Raw genomic sequence first — 17,433 nt, 5'->3', positions numbered from 1 at the left:
CGCAGTCGGCCCCCACCAAAAGGTAGGAGGGGCTGGCCTGGCTGCAGGAGGGCAGTGAAGGGGAGGATCTCAGGCCTTCCTCGAGGTCAGGGCAGAACCGACAAGATGGGAGCTGGGTGCGCACACGTGTGCTTGGAGCCTGAAGGGGGCTCCGCACGCCCCCGTCTGCCCCCTCAGGTGTGTGAACACCCAGGTAGAACATGTAAGCCCACGTCACTGTGGCGGCAGTTTCATCCAGATCCATTTAGTTCCTTCAGCATAGGAGCCTCCCCATCACGTACACTGTGGTGGGTCCTCGGATATCCAGAGCGGATCTCCAGACAGTTACCGCGGAGACACGCTCAGGAGAGGATGTGTTTGGGGCTCCTTGTCTCTGCCAGGCCTCAGATTAGCCATTTCTGTCGGGGGAGTCCCCATGTAACCCGTCGTGGACATCTGCCAGGCCTTCAGCCAGGCCTGGGCTCTGCTCTTGCTGTTGCTCTGAAAAGCAGGGGTGGTTCTCTTCTCCCACCTGACCTGGCCCTGAGTCCTCCCACCAGGGGGCGCTGGACCTGCTCATTGAGGGCTGTGATGGGAGTGAGCCATTGGGTCCACAGTGGATTTGTAGCTGCATGTGCTGCCTGTGTTTCCTGGGATCTAAGAGGCTGTCAGCTGTCAGCTGCCCGATTTTGTGCTCATAGAATGAAAGTGATCGGGTGGTGGCAGTGAGGGTTTTGTCAGAATCGCCACCACCTGACAGTGACTGGGAGGGATGCTCCAAGCTGCACCCTGATTTCAGAGATGGAAGGTTGCGGGGGGCGGGGGGGGGGGGGGGGTTCCTCTTAGAACCAATTAAACAAAGCCATTGACTGAAAGGTGGTTGAGTTTTCACATTCACTTTGAAATATCATTTTATTGATTATTTGCCTATAAACCTGCCAAACATGCCCCCTGAGAAAGTTAACAATTTGATGAAGGACACTAGGACTTTCTGAAGACGGGGCCAGGCCCGAGACTCGTGGGCTCCCAGGGGCTGGGGGGACAGGACCTGACAGGACCCGGGGCCGTGACAAGGCGCCCTGTGGCTGTGACGGGTGCAGCAGCCATTCCGGGTGGCTGTCACCACTGCAAGTCCTGCTGTGTCACTCAAGATGCAGAAATGAAGTGTGTGCACGCGGACACACTGTCTGGGGGCTGCTGCTTGCGTTCCTGGTCTCACAGGAGGTGAAGTCGGGGAAACGCTCACGTGCAGGTAAATGATCATGAACCTTACTGCCTTGTTAGCATTGGTTTTCTCCAGAGGGTTCTGTGGCCTGGGGTTTTCCTACTGGCTCCTCACACTTTTGGACATGTATCACGTCCACTTGTGTGATTGGCTAAGTTGATGAATGAGCTATAATCAGCCCAATTGAGTCAGCAAAACCTTCTGAGAAAAAACTGCTTGACAGATCCCCACTGTGGTTTGGATCCCTGAGTGAGCAGGTCAGGGGCTGCAGTTAGTAACGGCAGCCGTGCGAGGGGGCTTTCTGGGCTCAGCAGCCTTTCGGTAGTTGACCCCCTTTGTCCTTCTCCTTGAGTTCTAGCTGCCGTGGGAGGTCGGCTCCATTCCTGACCCCCGTTCAGAGCTGGGAGGGGAGCTCAGGAATGCTTGACCAGGGTCAGCACTGGCCCAGAGAGTCAGTGTTGGAGCTGGGACCCGAACCCGCGTCTGACAGGTTCCGGGGCCCGAGCTCTTAACCGCTGTGAGCACTGCCTGCCCTTCAAGCTGCTGTGGTCCCTGAAGATGCTCAACCAACTTGGGGCCCCAGCACTGAGGAGTGGGTCCCTTCTCTGTGGTGTGAGCTGTGTCAGCAGGTGGCGCTGCGGGGGAAGAAATAGCAGAGGTGCAGCTGTGCACTTGAATCCTTCATCAGGACTGGAGAAATCCCTTCTGTTCATGGATTGACATGTTGAGGAAGTCACTAGACCAATTGTCTGCTCTCATAAGACTAGAACTTAAAGGCTGTGAGGGCTAAACCAAGAGGAGAGGGTGCGGCGCCATCTACTGTGGAAGAATGCTTGAGTTTGAGGGTGTTTTGGTATCAGATAGAGGTCGGTATTTTCATTATGTGCAAAGTCATCCTGCCATCAGAGGCTGTGAGAGGTACCAGAATTCTTAGTGAGCCTGCCCGTTGGTCTCAGTGGTTAGAGCATCGAAGGACCGAAGGGGCGCAACTTAGATTTCCAGTCAAGCGCACATACCTCGGTTGCAGGCTTGATTCTGGCCGCGGTTGGGGTTTGTGAGAGAGGCAACCAGTGGATGTATCTCTCTCCCATCGATGTTTCCCTCTCTTGCTCTCTCGCTCCCTTCACCTACATCCTCCCATCCACTCTCTCTCTAAAGACCAATGGAAAAAAATCCTCCCGTGAGGACTTTTTAAAAAGAAGTATTATGACTGAGGTGTCCAGGTGGACTGTTTCACTGCATGCAGCAGGCCAAAAGCATGCCACTAAGTGTTTGGAGGGGAGCAGGAGTTAGTTGTGTGTGAGACAGGATGCCAGGGAGCCTGTCATTAAAATGGATGAGTAAGCGCAGCTGGTGTGGCTCAGTTGGGTGAGCATCGTCCCATGAACCAGGAGATCACCTTCTGATTCCCGGTCAGGGCACACTAGTATGGGCGTGCAGAAGACAGCCGATCCATCTTTCTCATCATGGATGTTTCTATCTCCCTCTCCCTCCCCCTCTCTGAAAATCAATAAAAACACATTGGACAAAAAAGCGGATGAGTAAGGAAAGCTGCCCCCTACATCAATAAACACCCTTGCTTAATAATGTAACCCATGGAAATGGAAAAGCAGTCTAAGACATCCACTCCTTGAGCAGTACAGAATGCTCCTCTCGTGCTACATGGAGCCCTGGCTCCAGCTGCCACTCCAACACTTGACTGGAGTCCGAGCAGAAAGGGTCCACCGGGCCCTGATGCTGGTTGTGCTGGGGGGAATGTTGCCGTCTCTCCCGGGCTGGACTGGATTCTGACTTCCCAAGTACATTTGGTGAATGTAGCGTCATTTGTCCATTATTCAGTTCATTTACTTGCTGTTTTCTGTGTTTTGATCCTTCCTCCCTTGGTTATCCGGGATGACAATTTAGCGACGGAACAACGCAAGAGTGCCTTTTGGAACAGAAAGAAGCATGTTGCGGTCAAAGACAAGCCTCCAGTGGCCAGAGGGTTGTTCGGGTGGTAACCAACTTGGTCTAACGTCATGAAAAGCTGCATTTAATGCACCCACCCTCTCCTCCCTAACTTGCCTCTCCCTTTTTTCCGACCACGAAGATTTATAATCCTTTCCCTTTATCCCTGTCTTGAACATATACCCTTTATTTCTGAAAAATTTTTAAGTTTCTTTTAAAAGAACAAAAAAACTCCAACAACAACAACAACAACAAAAGCCCAAAGAAAACCAGTTCGCTTGGAAGCAGAAAAATCCTGAACCTAATGGAAACCTCAGTCGCCATGACAACAAGGCCACGCCAAAGCAGGAGTCACCATCGCCCTGACTTAGTGGCTTGATGTGTCCCCTACTTGGCCTCTTGCACCGGCTGTAGCTCCTGGGCTGGCACAGCCTGGTACTCCCTCGGCCTGTCTCTGTGGGCGCAGTTGGAAACCGGAGGTCTCTCTGGCTTGGCTGTGTGCGCCCCTCTGCTCCTCCAGGTGTCGCCACGCAGTGGAGGCCTGATGTCAAGCGGTAAGATTTGGGTGCTTCAGACTTCATGGTGGGTGTGACATTGAGTGGCTGAGGGGTAGGGGGGCAGGTCCTGGGAGAGTGAGGAGGGGCCCGCAATCCCCACAGTGGGTGTGGCTCCGGGCCCACAGCCCCAGGGCTGCCTGGAGCCTAAGCTGTGCAAACAGCCTGTCCTTGTGCTCCCGGAGCTCCACCACACACCTGTGCCACTGGGATTGGAGAGCCCATCGCCTGTCCCACGATGAGGTAGTTGCAGGTCTTTTCGGGGTTTTGCCCTCATGTTTTTTTTTTAATTGGGATTCTGTTTAGCTTTGACAAGAGTATACGTTCATGGTAGAAAATTCAGAGATTGCAGAAAGCACAAAATACCAGGTAAACTCATGGTGCAGTCAAAGTCACCATGCGGAGAGGAGGACTTCTTAAACAGAGGGTTGTTCGGGTGGTAACCAACTTGGTTCTCAAATCCTAAGGGTGCCCTCCTGGACCGTGAGGGCCCGGACCACAGGTGTGGAGTGGTCCTAGGCAGACTTGGGTCAGGGTGCTTTGAAATCAGGGATCTGAGGACACAGTGTCTCACGGCAGGTGTGCCCAGGAGTTATGTTTTGGCCTTGTGCCAACATTTGGTGCAGCCTCGTGAGTTGGTCCCCCAAGTTCTCCCAGCTGCTCAGAGCCCGCCCTGTGAGAGATGGGTAGAGTGAAGGCCTCCACTCAGGCCTGTGGCCAGGGCCTCCCAATCAGACCACAGCCCGTGAGGCGCAGCCCCACCTCTGTCCCTGGGCTCCATGGGCCCCGCTGCCTCTGCTGCTGGGCCTCGGTGTGGTCGCCCCCCCTTGGCATGGGGTGTTGCAGCCCCATTTCTCACTGTCCTTCTCTGCCCCAGGCCCTGGGGACCCGATACTGAAGGGAGTGGCCCTCCACGGAGGCAGACTTGACCACTCAGATGCCTCTGCTGACCCAGCACCCAGGCCTGGCGTACTGACCAAAGGCGCTGCGGGAGCTGGGGTGACGCTAGGCTGTGAACAGGCTGAGCAGGAGCGGAAACTTTGGTCCTGGCCATGTGGCCTGTGAGGGGCGGCCCTGGGAGGGGAAGGCTCTCTGAGAACCCTCCTGCCCTCACTCCGTCCTCTCCTTCCTTCCTCTCTTCTCTGTAGGACACTCCCAGGTGCCTGATGACCTGCCAAGGTACCTGCTCAGAAACACCTTCATCTCCTGACCACCGGGGGCCAGGCAGGCGCACCTGCCAGTAGCAAAGGGAGGATGCCCTCCAGCTCTGTGCCCGCAGGAGGACTGTCAGCCCCTTACGAGGGAAGCTGCTGAAGGCGGGGCGGTATGTGAAGCCCAACTGGAGACCTGCTGAGCCCGAGGCCCACCCAGTGCGCCCTGAGGCAGCCCTGCCTCACCAGAGCCTTTCTCTGGGCAGAGCCAGGCCACCCCATTCCCCCCTTGCCCCCCTACCTCCCACACAGCTGCCCACTGGTGCCTATCCCTAAATAGGGCAGTCAGCCTAGCCTCAGCCCAGCTGCTTGGGACCGCAGGCCACAGGCCGGCAAACAGGAGTCACCTGAAGGCGGGGACTCTGAGGACTCAAGGGTCAGAAACAGCCAGCCACACCCTGTGCCCCAGCTCCTTCACCGCCAGGGTCCCCAGTGCCAACCACTGGACAGGAGGCGCTTCTCACTGGCTCCCCCAAAGGAGGAGAGACTGGCTCCCCTGCAGCCTCTGCCACGGCCCCGCCATGGCCACGGGAGGTGGCGGCCGCAGCAGCTCCAGCCCCAGCACCACACAGTGACTGCAGCCCTGGCTGCCAGGACGAGGCCTCAGCCCGGGACGTTCAGGGCCAGTGGCCACCGTGGCCCCTGTCCTGGCAGTGTCAGCTTCTCAGAGCCCGACGGGTCCAGGGCAGGACCACAGGGAGGGGCTCCCTGCCAAGAGCCCACGCAAGTCACCGGACGTGGCTCCCACGCCAACGGGCCCCTGAGAACGTCAGTCATGGGAACAACTCAGAGAGCAGGCGGGCGTCGCCACAGCTGAGTGGGACCAGCAGGTGGAGCTCAGACGATGAGCGTGGCCGTGGGCGACTGGTCTTTTGGACCCGCAGCCCCTGAGCCTTCAAACTCCTGACGCCCCTTCTGACCACCAGGGCACCCTCTGCCATCGGCCTGAGGGGCCGGGAGCGACTTTGGAACGGGGAAGCCCAGACCGGCCAGACGACCAAGACCTCGCAGCCCTGGGTGGACCTTGGAGTCGGGCTCACTGTTACCCCAGAGCGTTGCCGAGCCAGGCCTGGGCCCCACACTCCTGAGCCCGGGGCCGTCCAGGCAGGTGGCCTCAGGCTGTGCCTCTCTCCAGCTGGCTCCTGGGCCCAGGACCTGCCCCCGGGTTCACTTTTCTACCATCATGGGCTCTGCTCCGCCTGGCGCAGAGAAGCCCTGCCCGCCCCCTCCCAGCAGAGGCCACAGTGTGCAGAGGGGAGCGTGTGCGAGAGGTGGGTGCAGCCTGGTCGCTAAAGCGGCTGTAGCCCCCGGTGTCTACCATTGAGGATGACACTTTGAGTCTTTGTTTCTGAGTCACTCCCCGGGATAGAAACCCAATTTACTACATTCCATACCCGTGTAGGCACTCATGAAATATATGTGTTTTGAGGTGTCCCCCAAATGGATGTACCACAGGCTGGCTGTCCACCAAATGTACACGCACTTTAACAGCTGAGAACCCAGTTTTTCCTCCTTTCAGGGTGAGCGGATTTGACGTAATGGGTGAAGCCAGACTCAGCTTGGAACCAAGAAGATGTGTCCTCTGGCTTTGTGATGGGGACACATCCAGGATGAAGTGTCTGGTCCCGAACGGGCCCCAGTCCAGGCATCCAGGGCCGCTGTGGACAGAGGATGCGCAGAAACACCGAACGCAGCGATTCTCGGTGTTTGCGGTTCCATTGCTTCAGCAGCAGCAGCGCCTGGACCAGAACTGACGCAGCCACGGAGCCGCACACATCAAGAATCATTCCTTCGGTTCGGTGTCTGTATGCATCTCTCTCAATAGCTGCCCTCGATTCCTGGACTGCTGGGTGTTGGGTCCCCTCAACTTTATCTTTTCTGTGTCCCCATAAAAAGTCTTGTGGAGACATGGTCTTCGTTCAAATCTTACCGTCTTCACTGATTTCTTCAAATCTGTTCAAACTGAAAAGAAGTGAAAATTAAGTGCGTTATCAGCTGTTAATGTGTCTACATTTTGGGGGGATACTACATGTACATTCAATGGAGAGAATTTTCCATCAGTTGTCTGACCTCTTTGTACCTGTTTTGGGGGACAGCCTGTATTTACATTCAATGGGGACTCATTGTCCATCAGCAGCCCTACCTCTCTTTACCTCTTTGGGGGACAGCCCATATTAATATCCAATGGGGACTCATTTTCCATCAGCAGCCCTACATCTCTTTACCTTTTTGGGGGACAGCCCATATTAACATCCAATGGGGACTCATTTTTCCTCAGCAGCCCAACCTCTCTTTACCTTTTTGGGGGACAGCCCATTTTTAAATCCAATGGGGACTCATTTTCCATCAGCAGCCCTACATCTCTTTACCTTTTTGGGGGACAGCCCATATTAACATCCAATGGGGACTCATTTTCCATCAGCAGCCCAACCTCTCTTTACCTTTTTGGGGGACAGCCCATTTTTAAATCCAATGGGGACTCATTGTCCATCAGCAGCCCTACCTCTCTTTACCTCTTTGGGGGACAGCCCATATTAATATACAATGGGGACTCATTGTCCATCAGCAGCCCTACATCTCTTTATCTTTTTGGGGGACAGCCCATATTAACATCCAATGGGGTCTCATTTTCCATTAGCAGCCCTACATCTCTTTACCTTTTTGGGGGACAGCCCATATTAACATCCAATGGGGACTCATTTTCCATCAGCAGCCCAACCTCTCTTTACCTTTTTGGGGGACAGCCCATTTTTAAATCCAATGGGGACTCATTTTCCATCAGCAGCCCTACCTCTTTTTACCTTTTTGGGGGACAGCCTATATTGACATCAGTTGGCATCAATCTTTCTCTTTGGGAGTCACACCTCTAGTGTGTATATGGCTGGTTTCCTGACACATGGTTTCCGGTTTCCTAAGGTGCTCTCCTGGGATGGGCTTGGCCTGGGGACCGGGGATCTATAAAGAGGTTTTCCTTTGGCCTTAATGTGCTGACAAAGAACTGGGTGTGCTAAAGTGTTCTGTCTCCGAGTGCTGTGACCTGTACTGATGAGCCATTGATTTTGGAACACAAGGATGGGTTTGTAATAAAATGAGTTGGAGTAGAATTGAGTCCTGGATTTCCTCACCGCTCGTCACTGGCAGCGATGCCCGGGCTCCAGGCTCCCCGCTTCTGCCCCCGGGTCCTGCGCCCCTGGAATGCAGACCTCCCTTGGCCAGGAAGCCAGAGAAGGGGAAGCCAGGTTTCCTGTTTCCCAGGCAGCCGCTCTTCCCAGGCCTTGGTGTATTTTAAGTCCCTCTAAGTGGAATCCCATTTTGATTTGGGATTTCTATCACAGCAGGAGCTCAGCTTAAAATGATCCTTGGGTTTTCCAAGGCCACTCAACTAGGAAGAGGCCGAGGAGGGAGGAGGACGGCAGGTGAAGATCCCCCCTGACCTGACCTCATGGCGGCCTGTCCAGCTGCCGCCTGCGTGTCCCTCCTCCCTCACCAGCCTCTTCTGTAAGGTGCTTCCTGTGGCCTCCTTTCCCCTTCTTTCCAAGGCCCTGCCCCTGGGGGAGCCGCCCCCTCTGCGAGCTGCCCTCCCCAAAGATGGGAGCCAAACTGAGCATGTGGACCCCTGCAGGCCGCCTCCCCTCCGCCATTGGCTGTTGCAGGGTCTGAACCTGACCGGTCACCCCTGGGAGCTCTCAGCCTCTGTCCCCTGATTCTCTCCCCTCTGGGACAGCTCTTCAGGGCGCACACTGGCCGGTCCCCGGGTCCCCCCTCATCCTTTCCACAAACACTCATTGGAGTTCCCTGTGTGCTCACTCCCAGGTTCCATCGTGGAGGCAGCCCTCTCCCTGCTCCTCTGCAGGGCTGAGCCACCTGCTCCCCAGCACTGACCGCTCCTGAGCTTCAGGCCTGAGGTCGCTGCCTTAGACCCCCTGCCTGGGCTGCAGGCTTCTCCACTGTCCCTGACTCCTCTGGGCTCCCTGCTTATCCAAGGCCACCAGCTGTCAATCACAGAAGCCAAAACCTGGGGTGCGGGCTGGACCCCTCCTCTCTCCACTTCCCACAGGTGATCACTCCCCTGAACCTGGGTCTGGAATGGATCTGGAATGTGCCCACCCCTCTTAGCTGACTGTTCTCATCCCAGGTCCCCCCGACACCCCTGTCCCTGGGTCTTGGCAGGGCCTGGCCAACTGGTCTGCGTGCCTCCCACAACTTCTCAGCCCCCTGGCACCTCTGGCATCCACCCCGCTGACCTACCTTTGTGAACCTCCCTCCCTCAGCCTCCACACCAGCTACACCCGTCCTTCTGCGGACTATGTGTTCCACGTGACTCACCGCGGGGTGCACCCCACCCGCTCTCACCCCCCTCCAGCCCCAGACAAGCTGGTCGTACTCACAGCTTTCACTGCCACCTTCCCAGAAGGCTCCCAGCACCACTAGCCCAGGCCTCTCCTGGGAACCCCCAGATCTGTTCCCAGCTTGGAGGTCCCAAAGACACCTCCACCCCACAATGCTCAGCACACCGTTCACGCTCCTCCCCCACCAAAGCCTCTGTGCTCCTCCTCTCATCCCCTCTGTTCCCTTGCCCCAGACCATGCTGGGCATCGCCCTCCCTTCCCCCTGTCCTATCCTTCACTCCCAAAGTTGCTCCCAACTCTGACTTCTCACTCACATACCACCCAACCCAGGGGGGGGGGGTCCCCCCGGGGCGGTGCCATGGGATCCTGTTGCTGAGGGAGCACCCAGACCAGGCCCTCCTGAGCTCCAGGGCCCCATATCTCTGCACTGGCTGGGAGCTGCGCACTCTGGGGGGTGGTAAACATCCACGTGACCGCTCAGGGCTGAGGTCTGCCTGCAGAGAGGGCGGGGTCACCTGTGGCACCAGAGGGGCTCCCCCTGGGGAGAGCAGGAAAGTGAGAAAATGGGAAAAGGTCAGACACACCTCGGGAAAGAAGCATCCAGCCACATGTTTATCAACCAACCAGAGGATGAGGAGGGAGTGTGTTTATATGTACACATACATACACAAACACAGACACACACAGAGACACACACACATAAACACACACACACACACACACACACACACACGAGTATATAAAGATGTAGATACACAGCCCATTGACTTCCTTCGAAAGCTCTTCTTGATTTTTGCCAAACAGGTGAATTTATAGCTACCCTATGCTTGCCCTCAACTGATGGATGAGTGTCATTCCAATGAGAATGTTGGGTGATGCTTGCTGTTATGTTAGCAAGTAAGACAAACTGGAGGTGCCTGTGAGATCCTCACTCTTTTGTTCATGATGTGACTACTCAGTCAGGTAGTGCTTTTCTGAATGCCAGCCCAGTCCCTCAATTCTTATAATGTGTTGGCACATTTTAAAAACCAGAGAGACAATTTACGTGTCATAATATTCACTCAGGGCACACTTTTAGGTTTAATCTTCACTATTAACATTTTCTGCATCACGTTCTCAAGTCTAGAGACCACAGGCACAGAAGAAAACAAATCAAGTCCCGATTTGGTAACACTGGCCAATTCCTAGGGTGCAAATATTTTCACCAGAGGTGATTTCAGGCTGCTGACATGGTGTCCCGACCACGAACCTGGGAATAGATGTATGGTCCACCCTGCTCTATAATATCACCTCCACGCAGGTACGATACGTCTGAATAACCCCAAGAGTATGGGTAACAGGGAAAAAATTCCAAGTAACCAGTTTTGTTTTTTTGTTGTTTTTTTTTTCAATCTATTTTTATTGATTTCAGAAAGGAAGGGAGAGAGAGTGAGAGAAAAGAGAAACATCAATGATGAGAAAATCATATATCGGCTGCCTCCTGTACACCCCCCACTGGGGATCAAGCCTGCAATCCAGGCATGTGCCCTTGACTGGGAATTGAACCGTGACCTCCTGTTTCATTGGTTTCTGCTCAACCACTGAGCCACGCCAACAAGGCCAAGGGGCAAGTTTTGAGTATTTATAACCTTTCTTTCTTATTATGTTTTTATTGATTTTAGAAAGAGGATTAGGGAGAGAAAGAGAGAGAGACATTGACCAGTTGCCTCTGCCAACACCCCTACCATGGACTGAACATGCAACCTGGGCCTGAACCCTGACTGGGAATGGAATCGGTGACCTTTGGGAGCACAGGACAATCAATGCCCAACCACCTGAGCGACACCGGCCAGGGTTACCACCTTTGCTTTTAATATAATTTATTGAATCCCCAAGTTCATATAAGTTAATTATTAGACAAGTCTGTGTGTATCACGTGGCCTCTGAAGCCCTGGGACACACCCATGGGCTCTCACCAGCAGCACAGGCTGCTGCAGCTCAGACAGGGCCACTGCCTGGTAGGGTGGGCTGAATGGCAGGGGCCTGCGAGGGTGAGAGTGAGCCCTCTGCCAGCGCGTGCACCAAAGAGGACCCGCAGGAGGAGCTGCAGGACCATGGTCACCAGGATGGGAGAAGAGACTGGGCGGCTCCCAGGGTCTGACCAAATGTTCTCCCCAGGCTCAGGGGGGAAAACAGCTGGGTGTGGCTGGGTGGCTGGCTGGAGGGAGCTGAAGAAGAGGGTTGGGTGACCTTGCAGCCTAGGGTCCCCCCGTATCCTTTCCCTTCTCACAGGGTCTCTCTATGCTGACCTTCCACCTACCAGATGGGCAAAGATGAAAACCCAGGAAGGAGTCAATGAAGGAGGCAGTGTGGCGAACAGGCGCTCACTCTCCATTTGAGTGTGAGCTGGCACAGAAGGAGCTTGGACATTTGCACTTACCTTTTCATTAAAATAGATTCATGCATTTTCCCTAAGCTATTTCTAGGATGACAGCCTAGGAAACACTGCATGTCCTGCAAACACACACACACCCACACACCAAACACTCTCTCTCTCTCTCTCTCTCTCTCTCTCTCTCTCGTCTCTCTCTCTCTCCCTCCCTCCCTCTCTCTCTCTCATGCACACATGCGTGCACACCAGTACCCTGTCCCAAGCACTCGCCTGTCAGCCTCCGTGTCATTCTTGAACTCTCTTATGTTTGTAACGAGGCCTTTCACCAGGAGCAGAGAAACAGAACTACCTGTCCACCATCTGCCCTGAGTGCCTGCGGAGGGCGCTGGCATTCATTCACTGAGCAGCTGCTCTGTGCCAGAGCCCTTGTCAGCACTCCTTGGGAATAAATGGATTCACTTCATTTGGATCATGTGAAAGGGGGCGACTGACTCCCTCTTCCCAATTAGCACCAGAGAAACCATTGCATGAGAAAGAGTCATGGGCTCCAGGGTGTAAGACAGAAGGGAGACTCTGTAGAGACTTGGGTGGGCGTAGTGAGGGTGCTGAGTACAGGCAGCACTAGAGGAGGTGGGCTCAGACCTAAGAGGAGCTTTGTCACGCCTGCTCTTGAGTCTCCCTCACACAGCCCTGCGCCCTGGTCCTCAGGCCCTCTGGGCAGATATAAACCCAGGTCCACAGGTCAGGGCACAGGATGGGAGGTGCCCAGGGCATCAGGGATGAGCCAGCACCCCAGGACCCCCTCCTCCTGCTCCTCAGCCCCAGCCTGGAGCCCCTTCCTCTCCTGTGGCTTCTCTCCAGGAGCCCAGGAGGCAGTGACCGGGCAGGTGGGCAGGGACCGGAGCTCTCCACGCTGCCTGTGAGACTCTCAGCCCCGGGATCAGGGAGAGGGCAAGGCTGGTCCTCCTGGGGCTGCAGGGAAATCCTTTCCCAGGTTCGGGTGGAGCCAGCTGTCCTCGGTTCCCGGGCTGGGAGCCCCATCCGCCCACCCATCTCTGCGTCCAAGTCATATGACCTTCTCTCTGCCAGCGAGTCTCATTTCCCTCCACCAGGAAACCTGTCACTCAGTGAGGCCCACCCACCCCAGACCCTGAGACCCCTCTGACCTGGAGTCCACCGGCCAAGGCCCTGTTCCCAACAAGGCCACGGCCACTCTGTCCCATCCGCATGGACCGGGGGCACAGAACACACCCCAGAAGAGGCCCCACACGGCACACGGAGGCACGAGGCCCTGGGTTGAGTGGCAACAGCAAGCTGAGTAGAAATTTCCCGTCAATTCTGGCCAATATGCGCCCAGGCCACGGGCACATTCCCTATGGCATGTTCTTTGCGGTCCTTGTGCCCTCGTGTGCCTACGTGATGCCTGCGAGCAGCAGGGCCCCTCCATGGCGGGGCAGGCGGAGGCGTCTGCACTGGGACCTGCAGGGCTTTGCTGTGGGAGCCAGAGCAGCCCCTGCTGCCCCTGCTCAGAGCACAGAGCTCCCCCAGGAGGCACCTGGCTGCTGACACTTCCATGTGCTGCCGCCTCCCGCCACGAGGTGGCGCACAACAGGCCCTCGCAGGTTCCGCCCACTGCGCGGAAGTACCGCCCCTCCAGGAAGTCAGCCAGGAGCCTGTGGAGCCAACAGCTTGGAGGTGTGGGCATTGTCTGACTTGTGTGGCTGCTGGCAGCGCGCGGCCAGGGCAGCCTGGAGGCTTCTGCAGGGAAGATGGCGAGTGGGGGCCGCGGGGCCCTGGGGCGCGGGCTGAGGACCGCCCTGCTCAGGCCTGGTCCTCCAGGCAGCGACCTCGCTCTGCCAGCACCAGTGGCTCCAGGAGGGAGGCGCCTTCCAAGTTGGGGTTTGTGTCTGAGGAAGATGCCCCCTCACCGGCCAGGCCGCCCTCCTCCCTGCAGAGGGCGCTGGACCCGGCCACGGCCCTGCTCTGTGTGGCCCAGCTCAGGGCTCTGCTCCAGGGCTTCCCAGGCCCAAGGCCTGCGGTGTCGGACCCGCTACCTCCTCAGCCCCAGGGTTCAGCTCAGACATAAAGTCTGGATGTGGAGTGAGAGCCACGGACCCCGACCTCCCGCTGCCGGTCCAGCGTCCACCTGACGCAGCCCAGGAGATCACTATGCACTTGGCGCTGCAGCCTTCCCTGCGTGCGGCAGGATGGACACCGGCCATGACGCGCTCAGGGACAGCCTTCAGCTCCAGGCCTGTGGCGACAGGGGCGTCCTCGTGGGGCCCAGAGTGTGTCCCCAGCCCGTGGGCCGCCCCCGAGCTGCTCTTGGCTCCTGGATCCATCAGACAGCAGGTCTGCAGACCTGTGTGCACGTCCCATCGGAGTCACTGTAGGTGCTTGAGTAACTCCAGCCACATGAATGCTATTGCTCCTTTTAAAGGGTCTACAAAACTCTATTTTATTTATTTTCATTTTTTATTTCTTTGGCATTTTCTCTCTTTTTTTTTAAGAAAAATGATTGTAAATATAATAATGTTACATGCAGTAAACAATGTTTCAAGAAAAATAATTTAAATATAACTAGAGGCCTGATGCCCAGATTTGTGCACCAGTGGGGTCCCTTGGCCTGGCCTGTGCCCTCTCACCATCCGGGACCCCTCAGGACATGTCGGAGCCCCACAGGCCCGGTGAGGGACCCCACAGGGCCTCTAGTATGCATATAAGATCTTTGTTGAAACTCTTCCCGCCCTCCCCCAACCCCTTCCCTCTGAGATTCATCAGGCTGTTCCATGGTTCCATGCCTGTGCATTGAGCCTCTGCCCCCTGGTGCTCACTACGCATCATAGCAGTGGTCCAACTTTCTCTTAGGCTTTTATATATTTAGATGTTATGTGCAAGAAACATTAATATTTCAAGAAAAAAAATTAGAGGCTGGGTGGACAGATTCGTGCACCAGTGGAGTCCCTGGTTCTTGCCTGGGCCCTCTCACAGTCCAGGAACCCTCAGGGCAAGTTGCACTGCCAGTTTCAACCCGATCCCTGCAGTAGGCTGAGGGACCCAACCAGGGGCCTCTAATATGCATATAAGATCTTTGGTGCATCTCTTCCCACCTTCCCCCTTCCTCCTTCCCTCTGAGATTCATCAGTCTGTTCCATGTTTCCATGCCTGAGCTTTGAGTGTCTGACTCCTGTTGGTCAATGTGCATCATAGCACTGGTCCAAGGGTAGCTTAGGACTTTATATACACTGAGTGGCTAGATTATTATGACCACCTGATGTTTGTAGGCAAATTAGCTGTACACTTCATTGTTCGGGATATGGAAGCTGAAGGCCTCGTCGAACGCCTTTGCTGTCTGCAGTTACCAAGATAAAACATCTCCAATTTGCACAGGAACACAAGGATTGGCTAAGTTGAGCATTAGAAAAAAGTCATGTGGTCCAAAGAATCATGTTTCCAGTTGCATCAGCAGATGGCAGAGTGAGGATTTGGTGGAAACAGCATGAAAGCATGCACCCACATGCATGAGTACAGTCCTTCAAGCTGGTGGGGTCAGTGTTATGGTTTGGGGCATGTTTTTCTGGCATGACCTGGGCCCTTTAATTCGTGTGGAACAACATCTGAATAGCACACCATACCTAAGTTCATGCTGTCATGTTGATGGCGTATCCCTATGGCGTCTTCCAACAAGACGATGCACCATGACGGTGCTCGTATTGTGCAGGAGTAGTTTCAAGGACATGAGGGAGACTTTACCTTGCTTATGTGGCCCCCACAATCACCAGATCTCAATCCAATTGAGCATTTGTGGGACGAAGTTAAAAGAGCCACCAGGCAGCTGGTTCCACAACCATCAAATCTGACAGAACTGGACAGTGCTATTCATCAGGCATGGTGTCAGATTCCTCACATCACCTTTCAACATCAAGTGGAGTCAATGCCAAGAGGAATCGCCGCAGTATTGAAGGCAAAAGGTGACCCAACGAAATACTGATGGTGTTGTCATAATAATCTGGCCACTCAGTGTATATATACTTGTGGCCCACTGCCCAAAATTTGTGCGTGGGGGCGGTGCGGTGTCTCTCAGCCCTGCCTGGACCCTCTCCAATCTGGGACCCCTTAGGGGTGGTCCGACTGCTGGTTTAGGCATGATTTCTGGGATTGGGCCTAAACTAGCAGTCAGACCTCCCTCTCACCATCCTGGACCGCTGGCTCCTAACTGCTCACCTGCCTGATTGCCCCTAACCACTCTGCCTGCCGGCCTGTGTACTCACAACTGCACCCCAGCCATCTGTCTTAACCTCAACTGCCCCCCTTGCCGGCCTGGTCATCCTCAACTGCCCCCCACTGCTGGTCTGCTCCCCCCCAACAGGACCCCAATGCTGTCCTGCTTGCCCCCAAGTGCCCACAACTACCGGCCTGTTCCCCCGCCCCATCTGCCCTTCCCGCTGACCTGCTTGCCCCCCAACTGACCCCCCTGATGGCCTGCTTGCTCCCAACTGCCCCCTACTGCCGGCCTGCTTTCCGCCAGCTGCTTGCTCCCAGCTCCTGGCCTAATCACCCCCAACCGCCTCTACCTCAGCCCCACTACCATGTCTTTGTCCCAAAGTACATCTACAAGGTCTCATGGTCTAATTAGCATATTAACCTTTTATTAGTAAAGATGTTATGTGCAATAAACATTAATATTTCAAGAAAAACTTTTAAATATTACATGCAATAAACATTAATATCTCAAGGAAAAATGATTTAAAATATACTAATCTTAACAAAACTTTATTAACAATATATCACAAAAGTTGTAGGAAATATTAAAAATCTGAAAATAACAGGATTACTTCTATTATATTCTAAAATAGTTTTTGCTCTGGCTCTATTTTTTGTTCATCAGTTTACATTTTTCCTTATATTCCACAAATGAGTGAGCTCACATGATATTTGTCTTTCTCCAACTGGCTTATTTTGCTTAGCATAATGCTCTCCAGGTCCATCCATGCTGTTGCAAATGGTAAAAGTTCCTTCTCTTTTACAGCAGCATAGTATTCCATTGTATAGATGTATCACGGTTTTCTAATCCACTCATCTGCTAAATAGGGCACTTAGGCTGTTTCCAAATCTTAGCTCTTGTACATTGTGCTATGAACAGAGGGGTGCGTATGTCCTTTCTGATTGGTGTTTCTGATTTCTTGGGATATAGTCCTACAAGTGGGTTTACTGAGTCAAATGGGAGTTCCATTTTTAATTATTTGAGGAAACTCCACACTGTCTTCCACAGTGGTTGCACCAGTCTGCATTCCACCAGCAGTGCCAGAGGGTTCCTTTTTCTCCCCATCCTCGCCAGCACTTGTGTTTGTTGATTTGTTGATGATTACCATTCTGACAGGTGTGAGATGGTATGTCCTTGTCATTTTGATTTGCATCTATCAGATGATTATTGCTATGACGTATGTCTGATATTTTGCTGCCTATGATTCTTCTAAGATTTTTATGGTTTCCCGCCTTCTGTTAAATTCCTTTATCCATTTTGAGTTTATTTTTGTGTTTGGTGAAAGTTGGTGGTCTAGTTTCAGTTTTTTTGCTTGTATCCATCCAATTTTCCCAACACCATTTATTGAAGAGACTGTCTTGACTCCATTGTATACTCTTGTCTCCTTTGTGAAATATGAATTGAGCTTAATGGCCTGGGTTGATTTCTGGATTCTCTGTTTGATTTCATTAGTCTACACATCTGTTCTTGTGCCAGTACCAGGCAGTTTTGAGAACTGAGGCTTCGTAATATGGCTTGATATCTGGCATTGTG

Source organism: Myotis nattereri (assembly GCF_964212035.1).
Source record: "Myotis nattereri genome assembly, chromosome: 10".
In the NCBI taxonomy this organism is placed as follows: Eukaryota; Metazoa; Chordata; class Mammalia; order Chiroptera; family Vespertilionidae; genus Myotis; species Myotis nattereri.
Note: the sequence above shows the minus strand (reverse complement) of the source record.